The sequence below is a fragment of the Cydia fagiglandana genome, chromosome 24 (assembly GCF_963556715.1).
Source record: "Cydia fagiglandana chromosome 24, ilCydFagi1.1, whole genome shotgun sequence".
In the NCBI taxonomy this organism is placed as follows: Eukaryota; Metazoa; Arthropoda; class Insecta; order Lepidoptera; family Tortricidae; genus Cydia; species Cydia fagiglandana.
The window spans coordinates 11,378,451-11,390,769 of NC_085955.1; positions in this window are offsets into that span (position 1 = coordinate 11,378,451).

A 12,319-nucleotide genomic window follows, 5' to 3' on the forward strand; every position below is an offset into this window, starting at 1 on the left:
CCTAGGGAAGTCCTTAGATTCCCTTCTCCTTACACCGTTCGGCTGGTGACACAGCTCGAGGGCGAGCTGGAATTTTACTCCTTCGTCTTTTGCCTCTGTCGTAAAATTCTCCTGGTTAGGGGGGTGTGTAATGGAAAAATATTTAGATAACAAAATACTTCTATGAAGCCGGACGGGCGATTAAATCTGTGTCTCGAATAGTGTCGATGGACTGTCAAGTTGGCAGCGATTCCGTGTTGCCAGGGAGATAGGTCTGAATCCCTTCGAAACCAGTTCGATCGCCAACTAGTTCTTACCAAAATAATTATTATCATTCTCCATGAACGGGTAGGAATGTATAGATTGTCGAGTCTTCCTTTCCCTTTCTTAAAAATATCATACCGTGCTTGTCCAGCAGCGTTTACCACGCTCTGTTCTAATTTCCGTATTTAGAATTTCACGTCAGTTTTGTTAAATGCCTTGGGATTGTAACCCTGGCAACATCGAAGAGGAGGCACCGAGGGAGAATGATTCGGCCATTTTGGGACTTGGATTTTCTTCCCCGACCTAGCCGGGCTCGGCTTTATATTAAATAATTGGGACAACGTTCTCATCTTTGCCTGCCCTCAGGTGTACCTTGAGGTTAACCCGTTTCCCGAAAGGGCGAACCAGGAGCGTCCTGGGCACTTCGGAGTTGATATTCGATCACTCATAAACCCCGGCAAGACGATTTTCCTCCGACAGGAGGTGTCTACTAGGGGCGCGGCCTTTGGTAGGCCAGATTCTGTGCCAGTCGACCTGTGCAGCTGGCCCCGCCAGAGTCGGAGCTATTGGAACCTCCGGCCATCTGGTCGAGAGAGAGAGCCGTCGACTGTCGCTACAGTGCAGCTAAGCCTTTCACTACTTTTTCCTAAACTGCGATTTTGGACTATTCACCTTTTAGTATTAACTATCCAATAGCGCAATCGACCAAGTATCACCAACAATAATTAAAACCCGGTTAGATAAATATAAATTTAGTTTACTATCAATAAGTCGTTAAGTAGTGTTTAAGCTCAAAAGTGTAAACTTAACCAGGTCGGCAATTAAATTGTACCTGTCCACTATCGGGTTGTTTGTTTTATCCCCTTCAGGACCCTTAGTTTAAAAATAAAGTATTACAGTATAGGTGAATAGAACTCATTTTTGTAAGAGGCGGCCAGTTATTGAACGAGTGGGTTGTGGATAAATTTCAGTTACTGGCCATTTTCCTTATACTGAAAATGAGTTTTATTTATCTGTAAATAGAATTCATTTTTGGAATAGGTGGCCAGTAATTGAAAACTGGCTAATAATTGGATTTTCGTACCTTATATACTAAAATGAACTTTGTTCACCTATAAATAGAAATCAAATTAAGTGGCCAGTAATTGGGGGGTGGCTAGTAATTGGCGATGTACCCTATATAAGCATGTATTTATCTATATAAGTATATATATCGTCGCCTAGCACCCATAGTACAAGCTTTGCTTAGTTTGGGGCTAGGTTGATCTGTGTAAGATGTCCCCAATATTTATTTATTTATTATTTATTTATTATTGATACAATTGAAATATTGCGCTATTAGTTAAAAATAATATTGTAGACTAATACTATTTTAAAATTATTCGTCATTAGTAAATTAACTTTGATTTTTGAGATTTAAAAATGGACAAATCATGTTTTGCTTGGACAGTTTAGATAAAACCTTTAATGCACGAACACGAACGTTATAAGGACAAAATTATGGAAAAAAATATTTAACACCACAAACATCACAATAATGGTACATTTGAACATGTGTATATTTAATAATGTGTATAAGCAGTTGAACATTTAGGACGCCAATGACCGATATACCTGCACCGCAGGTCCAACGCCAGACTGATTAATCGGTCACAGACCACAGAGCAACATAAGACCTACGTGCATATGCATTTAACCTTTTAACCGCCAGGAATTTTTGAGCGAGCGTGCTCGTGTCGCCACCGGCAGTAATTGTACCACGCAAAGTAAGGTTGGCATAGTTACGGGAGTTATAAATGGGCTGTAAAAACCAAATCAGAACTTTGTCTTATTTATCAGACTGTGGCGAAATGAGCTGGATATGTAATGTCTTATATATCAGACTCTGGCGGTTAAAGGGTTAAAGTTCAATTTCAGTTTAGACACTTCGGTGACGTAGCGTTCGAGTGACAGCTTTTGTGTTTGACACGGAGTCGAAAAGTCGAAAATACCTAAACCTAAACTTCAAACTAAATCTAAACTTAACTCTTTATATTAGGTTTAGTAAGGAACACAAATGTATGGAACAGCTTGCAGTTTAGTCTCAGGCGATGCCGCTTGGCACGATTGTTTTTTAGGTCAAACAAAGTTGATCTGGCCCGGTAGCCGGGAGATCGTACCATGCAGACCCCCCCAAAACGGGGGGTGAAAGGGTCGGCTCCCCAGGTCTAATCTATGCTATATTCCTTCCTAGTCTTAGCAACTATATAGGGCGAGTTATATACCAATTTCGTATAATTTAGGGACGGGGAATTCATTTTCGAAATTATCATACCTTTCCATACAAAAAAATATATATATATTTCTGTTGGGCACATCGTTTTGTTTGACCTAAGGAACAATCGTGCCAAGCAGCATCGCCTGAGACTAAAGTGCATGTTAAATCACCTTACTCAACCTGCTATTTAGATCCTATCGGCAACATACCTACCCATACCTAGGTCAAGCAGAAAACGGTGTTACGTCTTTCCTGTAGACATACACAAGAGTTAAGGGCTATAAAGGTTAATTTTCTTATTTAACCCTTATCCACGTGAAAAGGTCCTCCTTTTATTTAGAGAACTATGATAAAATCATTTCTTACATGCCCACAAGCTGTTAACTACTGCTCACAGGAGAGAAAAATGTACAGTTCTCGCGAACACACTAGTTTTCTCTCCTGTGGGCAGTAGTTAACAGCTTGTGGGCATGTAAGTAATGATTTTCTCTAAATAAAAGGGGGACTTTTTAACGTGGATAAGGGTTAAATAAGAAAATAACCCTTTATAGCCCTTAACTCTTGTGTATGTCTACAGGAAAGGCGTAACACAGGACTTGCAAGCATACTTAAAACAAAAACGCATCTACTATAAGGGTAAAATAAGAAAATAACCCTTTATAGCCCTTAACTCTTGTGTATGTCTACAGGAAAGACGTAACACAGGACTTGCAATCATACTTAAAACAAAAACGCATCTACTATAAAGAATACGGTTTGTAATCGAATGACTAGAAAGGAATGTCAAATGGTTTATTAGCGGCACTTGCACCATCCCACTAACCCGGGGTTAAGCGGTTAAACCGTTACCCCAGTGTCAAATTGTACAGTCACCTGCAATAATATCTTACTCTTCGAACGCCGCAAAAATATGTGACACGCTCTTATGGCTCTACAAATAAGATCGTGTCAGATATTTATGCTGCCTTCGTTGCGTAAGATATTATTGCAGGTGACTGTACAATTTGACACTGGGGTAACGGTTTAACCGCTTAACCCCGGGTTAGTGAATGGCGCAGGTGGCCCTTAAGGGTTAAACAGTTGTTGAGCTAACCTCAAGACGTCGCCAAGGCAACCTAACCCCACATGCGTAAAAAATCTGGATGACTCCACTTCCTAACACATCTTAGGTGTCCAAAGATTAATTCTGCCAAAGGAAACATTTGGTTCAGAGAAAGCCGTATTTGACCTTTTTATATTGTGTACAAACGCAACTACTACTTATGGTAACATTCCATTTCTAACCGCAGCTGCACTCCCGGTACTGAACGCGTCGCTGTGATTATCAATTTCCATACTCAAATGAACAGTAATGCAGCTGTCGTTGGAAATGGACTGTCACCTTTATTTGTATTTTTGATATACGAATCCCACCGACCGGCTTTATTCGCGCCGCGCCGGAGCGCATTTTCAATGTGTATGCCGTCCGGAGCTGGTCGCATCTAGGGTTGCCATATGGAAGAATTAAATGTCCTGACAAAAATCCGGACATCACCCTAAAAATCCGGACATTTCTTCTAGCAGAGATTTGGCGTTAGCTTTAACGACACTTCGGCGGCGCGCTGCTCTCTGCGATGTACTGTATCGTGGATCTACTTTTCCCTTTCCCTTCGCCCGATCCCGTAGCCCCCTCCCCGGGTGCGCATTTTATTTTTATAAGGTCATTCCTAAAAATCTGGACACATGCCAAGTCCGGCTGCAATCCGGACATGTCCGGACAAATCCGGACGTATGGCAACCCTAGTCGCATCTGGGTGCAGCCGGCCGACTTGCGGCCGTACAGTCACCTGCAATAATATTTTACACAACGAAGCCGCTAAATATCACAATCGCACACGTATATGTATTATTGCAGGTGACAGTACAAATGTGATGCGCGCCAAATCTGCCCGTTCGGTGGGAATCGTACTTGATGGCTCCTCTACAGGATGGGCCAGCACTGGTCACTCCAAGGCAGGCGTGGGTCACTCCGCGATTTCGTCGCTTTGCTGCAGGTAGCTAAAAGTACATCCGTTCCACACCAATTTTAGTGGATAGCCATATGCCGCGCGTGGCGCTGTCGCCACCTAGCGGACATATCGTCGGGTGACAAGCAAAAGTCACTAAGTACTATCAAAAAATTAAAGTAACGATGCAATTTATTACACTTCAGTTTATTGTACAATAATTTCAATGGTGTTATTAGTTAGTGACATTTGCTTGTCACCCGACTAGGGTTACCATATAGAAGAATTAAATGTCCTGATAAAAATCCTGACATCACCCTAAAAATCCGGACATTTCTTGTAGAGATTTGGCGTAGCTTGAACGACGCCCCGGCGGCGCGCTGCGCTTTGCGGTGTATTGTATAGTGGATCTACCTTTCCCTTTCCCTCCGCCCGACCCCGACCCCGTCGCATCGCATTCGTTACGTAGTATATATAAATGACACTTGCACTGCGTATAGTATGAAAATCGCTGCAGATTTTTCTTGGTCTAACTCTAGTATCAATCATGCATGCGGAGCCGGCATAAGCTAGGTACTGTCATTTTTAGGGTTCCGTACCCAAAGGGTAAAACGGACCCTATTACTAAGACTTCGCTGTCCGTCCGTCCGTCCGTCCGTCCGTCCGTCACCAGGCTGTATCTCACGAACCGTGATAGCTAGACAGTTGAAATTTTCACAGATGATGTATTTCTGTTGCCGCTATAACAACAAATACTAAAAACAGAATAAAATAAAGATTTAAATGGGGCTCCCATACAACAAACGTGATTTTTGACCAAAGTTAAGCAACGTCGGGAGGGGTCAGTACTTGGATGGGTGACCGTTTTTTTTTTCATTTTTTTGTTTTTTTGCATTGTGGTACGGAACCCTTCGTGCGCGAGTCCGACTCGCACTTGCCCGGTTTTTTTATCTTATTCTTACTACTACGATCTTAGGGCCATTTGCATCATCCAGGGTTAACTAACTCGGGAGTTAACCGTTAACACAGGGTTAAATTGTACTGGTAACTCCAGGTTAAATCGGTCAACCCAGAGTTAGGGGATAACCCTGGATGGCAAACTGGCCCTAAGGCCCCTCAAAAAGTAAATAAGCGTGGGAAATAAATAAGCTTAGTGCTCACTTCATATATAGATGAAAACCACCATAGGTGGGATGAGCCTTCCGAGGTCTACCCTATGGGGTTCTACAAAAAAGGGTGTAAAGGTTTATAACCTTTTAACCGTTTGACATTCCTTTCTAGTCATTCGATTTCGAACCGTAATTCTTAATGTAGAGATGCGTTTTTGTTGATGGCAAGTATGTTGCCGCTACGGACTAAACGGAGGCGGCATGCGTCCATAGCCTACAGATACTGCTTAACATCAGGCGGGCTGTAAGCTTAACACGTTCGCGGACGCGGATTGCATAGCATCCGTTTTTGTACTCCTCCTGGTGACGCGCCTGCTATTGCATCCGTTATTCTTTTTAAATTTCTTCATTGAAATGCTTATCAATCCGCTTAACCACAGTATAATATTATTCATCAACTTTTCCTCTACCAGTCACCAGAGTCAAATAATGCGTACTGCCATATTACATAGTTTTATCGAAGTTAAAAATTATCCTGTGACGTCTCCAAATTGGCCCCCCTTTCTGTGACGCGGATGCTATAGCATTCGTCTTTGTATGGCAGCTCCCTTAGTAGCCCGGCAGGTGCGTCTGGGAGTGGACACATGTAATTTGGGTCAATTTCGTGCGCGATAGCGATTTTGACGTATTTTTATAAAACCGTAATTAATGTTTTTCTTACAATTTCTTTAAGTTTTTCATTGTGTTTTAATAAACAAACGTGTTTACTTGCTGTTAATTATACTACAGTAAAATTTTGTTAACGATTAATGTGAAAAAGTGAGGCATGAATGTGTATACCTATTATTGAAATAATTACGTTACTAGTCATAGTTTTGGTCATATAATTGTGAATTATAGCCTGTTGGCGCTCGATGATCACCTCCCACAAGGTAAGCACCTTATGACACGCATTTGTGGTATCATTCTGTGTATATTTCATGCCTTGTATTTGGTGCAGATGCATCCGAAAAAGAATATAAAGTTGGGTGAATCATCGCTTGGCAGGAAAAGTGGTGGACGCTTTACGTCCAGAACTTAACGCGGCGGTGCGTTACAGGGAACTGAAAAAGTGTAATGCGGTACATATTGACACTTTTGAGAAGTAGTGTTGGCGTAAAATGCTGCGTATACCTTGGACAGCTAGAAGAACAAACCTCTCATTTTAAGAGAGCTCAAAATTGCAACTCGGCTCTCTACAACATGCTATGAGACCCATGACTGGGCCTTTAGATTAGAGCCGGTCTCCAACGCATAATTTGTAGGTAGTATCACATAATTTGAGGTCGAATGAACAGCGAACGTGCTTGGCATGGGGCATGCATGAGATGGACTCAATATTACAATGATAAGCAAAGAGGGAACAAAACAGAAGAAGAAAATTGTTTGAAGAGGTCAGCAAATGAGTCTTTAGAGCAAAAATCGCGCCCTTAGGAAGTCAGAAGTCTCAGCCATCAAGTCCATTGAGCACGATGTATGAATGCTATAACATGCGATGTCATATAAAATCCCATCTTGACTACGTCATGTGACAGACATGCTTATGCATCCGAATAGTATAGCATTTGTTGTCACATAGCGTATAAAAAATATACTTCATATTGACGCGGATTGCATAGCATTCGCCTTGCATAGCATTACGCGTCATATACAAACCTAAAAGATATATTTGTAGTGACAGGAATGCTATAACAGTCCCAATATTTCCATACAAAATTTAGGTGTCCAACTGGTGTGACTGAGCGTCCGCGAACGTGTTAACTCTGCTGTATACAACTCATGTATGATAAGATTGAAGCTCACTTAATAATTATAGTTTCTTTTTTTGAATAGTTTAAACATTTATTACAACACTATTAAGTAAATATAAAACATTAAATTAGCTTAAAAATAATAATACAAACTATCTCTAAACTAAATAAACTTAAAATAAAAACCCTATAAATAAAAAACGTCCCCCAAGTCACTGCCGATGGGCAGTGTGCCCAGAAGGCTGGCCCGTAAGCAAGTTTAAAAATTACATCGCGCCACTACAATTTCAACTTTAGCATTCCGATTTAAGGCGGTTCGCTTTTCATACAAAATTCAATCAAAGCTCATTAAGTAACTACACACTATTAGTACACAAATATTTCCGCATTTATCTTCTTTCGAATATTCGTTTGCGCGAAATTAACAGGAAAACAATGTTTCATACAGAAATCATGCAAAAATCATAGTTAACTTTTCATCAATTTTACGTATGTGTGTGTCACAAATGTCGTGTTCAGATACATTTGCGACGTTGCCATACCATTTCCGACGTTGCCGGGCTGACCACGGCTCGAATTTGGAGTGCCGTCATGTTTAGTGCAATTTTGTTGACACTGATATTTGACAGGTAGTTAATTGACCTAACAGAGAAGTTCGTCAGCTTAGCTAAGAACTATCATGGCGTGTTATGCAAACAGTCGCTTTTTTGCTTGCAAACGGAAGTTTCCCGGTTCGATCCCCAGTCATTGTATGCTGGAACATAACTTTTTGTATTTTTGTTACACCTAAATTTCGTATTGTTTTTTATTTTTATTTAATTTTTCTTATTATCATAAATCGATTATTAAGTATGGGCTACACGTATTCCTTTATTTTTACAAAGATAATTAGAAATTATACTCTTCCTAATCTCTCTGATTTTTACAATCAGGACATCCTCACTGCAATAAAAACCGGGTAAGTGCGAGTCGGACTCGCGCACGAAGGGTTCCGTGCCATAATGCAAAAAAAAAAATTAAAAAAAAGCAAAAAAAAAAAACGGCCACCCATCCAAGTACTGACCACTCCCGACGTTGCTTAACTTTGGTCAAAAATCACGTTAGTTGTATGGGAGCCCCATTCAAATCTTTATTTTATTCTGTTTTTAGTATTTGTTGTTATAGCGGCAACAGAAATACATCATCTGTGAAAATTTCAACTGTCTAGCTATTACGGTTCGTGAGATACAGCCTGGTGACAGACGGACGGACGGACGGACGGACGGACAGCGAAGTCTTAGTAATAGGGTCCCGTTTTACCCTTTGGGTACGGAACCCTAAAAAGAAGTGTATAAAATTTCCTGTGGTTAAAAATAATGGATTTTGTCTATGAATGAAAAACACAATTATTACTATAGTTTGTTTTTTTTAGCATTAGAAATAAGGTAAACAATCTTGACGTGTCTTTTAATTGAAAAACACATTTTAAAAATAAGTTACGGCAAATATGTAACAATTATAAATCTAATACGATCATTTATATTCTTCTGCTTTCATAAGTAATCGTTTTTGATTTTTAAAAAACCTGATAACACTGAGTATGTGGGGGAAGCGCTGCTGGCCTAGCGGAAAGCAATTCGGAGGTCGCGGGTTCTAACCCCGGCTCGTACCAATGATTTTTCGAACTTTTGTACGAAATAGCATTTGATACCTACCTATTTATACACCGATACCTAGGTATTTTTCGGTGAAAGAAAACAATGTGAGGAAACCGGACTAATCCAAATAAGTTTACTCTCTGGGTTGGAAGGTCAGGTCAGGGCAGTCGCTTTCGTAAAAACTAGTGCGCATGCCAATTCTGGGATTAGTTGCCAAGCGGAGATTGAATATCTGGGAGAGCGACCAAAGCTTACAAAACATAAAAACTCAAAAATGCGCGTTTTCTCATAGACCTAGCTAAAAGATCAAACCCCTTATAGCAAATTTCATCGAAATCGTTAGAGCCACCAAATATATAAATAAATAATTATATATCTAATAATTGCTCGTTTAAAGGTAAGATAACACAAAGGAGAAACAAAAAGAAATTACCTACTCGCACCAGTCTTGAACCCCAAACCTCTTGCACGTATTTCCACGAACATACCGTTACGCTATTGCAACATACTTACGTTGTGTGAAATTGTCTACTACAAGGATCACGGAAACACTGTTTGCATGTGTGAGTAATAGTAGGAAAAAGCGTGACAGCAACACTCCGTCGAATTAAAAAGGTGGTTTTTGCACAATGAAGTATTCAATGTTTATTTTAATAGTTCAATATTTACTTAAAGAGTGCGCGAAACATACTTTTAAGTATACAAATACCAAGACCATTTCACAAAAAAATAAAATCTGAAATTTTGCAAAAGTGGTGCCATCTAGCGAGAGTTAAGTTTTGAGTAACCTAGGCGAACCACCTTAAGATTCAAATTAGATTGCATTTTCGGGAAATTTGACTTGGCTTTAAATGAATAAAGCTGGATTAATTGAAAAATATCGGAAAAACCTTGTCGATTGGTGCGGCCTGGAAAAGGGTTAAGTACCTAAGGAAATAAGTGTATAGAAAGAAGACGTGCTAATAGAAACCAATAGGTACAGTCAACTGTAAAAATATGGGTGTAGCCAACTTATTCAAAAATATGTCCCATAGTTCTTAGTTCGCTGACATAAGATCTATGGGACATATTTTTGAGATGATTTGTGCACCCATATTTTTACAGTTGACTGTACCTACTTGTTATTGAGATTACTATATTACGTAACAAAAGGTGTACAATTTCACGACTATATAATCTATCAATTTCACATTTCTGCTCTAAAATCGTTAGCGACCTCTTATGCTACGGCGTCATTGTTACCTTACTATCAATTTGACGATTTATTTAAATTATTTGAGGTAGGTAACTAATGAATATGTTGGCGTGAGATACCTACTTTACTTATATTTGTAATAAGATTGAGTTATATGTTATATGTATTGGATACTTATTTTCCATCGTATTTTCTCGGAAACGTTTGTATTTACCATGCTAGACACGTTCGTAAGTTTCCGTGAACATACGCTGGATAATAATGCTTTACATGTTTACATTATACTTTCGTCAGTCATCTTAATTTTATTAGTTTTATTATGAAAGTCGAAGGCAGAGCTACTCGGCCTGCGTAAGCGTTGCCGCTCCGCTCAGTATACGCACGCACGGCTTGTATTGTAAAGGCTGCATTGCGTGCGTCACTTCACGCAAGCGGTGTGACAGGTCTTACGAGAATTCATATTTTACAACGCAGCGGAACGCGTGCGTTTACTTGCACAAACTACGCATACTCATCAGGTGCGACCGGTCAGGTTAAACAATTGAATATACGCAAAGTAAAACTAAAATTATTTTCCTACTGTACACAAATTGCTTCACACTCAGGCAAACCGCGTCGCGAACCGATCCCAGTGTATTTTGGAAAAATAATGAAGATCAAAAGCGTCAAATTTTTTGCAGCCACGGCTGAAGCAAGCATAACGGACGGAGGGGCGTCGTTCGGTTTAGAGACCATGCACGTGAAGCCATCGGCAAGCAGGAGACGAAGTCGGAGCTCTTCATGCCCGAAACTATCCGGCGCTTGTATCCCAACAATACTTACAATCCTACCAGCCACAGACTTCCTTACGACGTCCATGACAGTGTCTAAGCGTAGCTACTCATGCAAGCCAGGATGCTGCTCCTGCTGCCCCTGCTGCCCCTGCTGCCTCCCGCCGCCCTGTAACACGCCGCCGAGGTGTCTACAGTGCATGAGAGGATACTACTTTTACCCTTACGGCACTTGGTTCTGCGGGCCGTACCATGTTGCTAGTTGCTGTGGGGTCGCGAAAGGAGGTTGCTGCTGTGCGGCGTGTCTTGCTGCTCAAGGCGTGACTGTTGCTACCCAGGGCTTGGCTGTTGCTGGCCAGGGTTTAAGTGATGCTATGAGTGCCACTGCAAAATGTGCTATGACTGGTTTGAATTATTCCCAAGCTGATACGACGCCGAGCAATCATACGTCCGCCGCTCAAGCTACCGCTGCGGCCCAAGCTGCCCCTGTCCAAGCTGCCCCTGTCCAAGCTGCCCCTGTCCAAGCTGCCACGGTTCAAGCTGCCCCGGCCCAAGCTGCCCCGGCCCAAGCTGCCCCGGCCCAAGCTGCCCCGGCCCAAGCTGCCCCGGCCAGAGTTGAAATAGTCTTAGCTGCCGCTGCGGCCCAACTTACCCCGGCCCAAGCGAAAGCTGTTCAAGCTCAAACCAACAAGAACGTGCAGGAAGAGGAAACTGCACCTGTGGAGATAACCGGGGCAGCTAAACCAGACAAGAAAGAGAAAGAGACGCTGCCAGGATCTGATGTAATACACCTGTAAAGCCTTCCTTGAACATGAACAGATCATCATCAGAGTGTATCGTCATCTTTCGTCCCATTCGTCGAAATATGTTATTCGTGACTTCATTTCTTTTCAATCTCCTGTTAACAATTTAATACGTAAAGTCCAAATGATAAGACGTGAAATGTATGTTTAATGGATGAGACAAAAACAACCGAAACAAGAATATACCTATACACCGTGTTTTTATTGACTTCCGTTAACTTCGGGGCAGGGATGTTGCGAACATCCGCATCCGCAACCGCGGAACATCCGAATTATTTTCTACATCCGCATCCGCATAGAATCGATGCGGAGCATCCGCATGATGCGGATGTCGACCAAGTCGGTAACAGGAACGTGTTAGCGACGGCGCCGCCGACGTAAGTGCTAGGTATTTTCGTCATAATAATTAACGAAATCATCTAGACTAGATCCCGAAAAGTCGGTCAAGATACCTACTGTTTATTAAATAAAGCGCACCTATATTATTGCTCAAATACTAACCGTTTCGTTTTTTTAAATAAAACATCCTA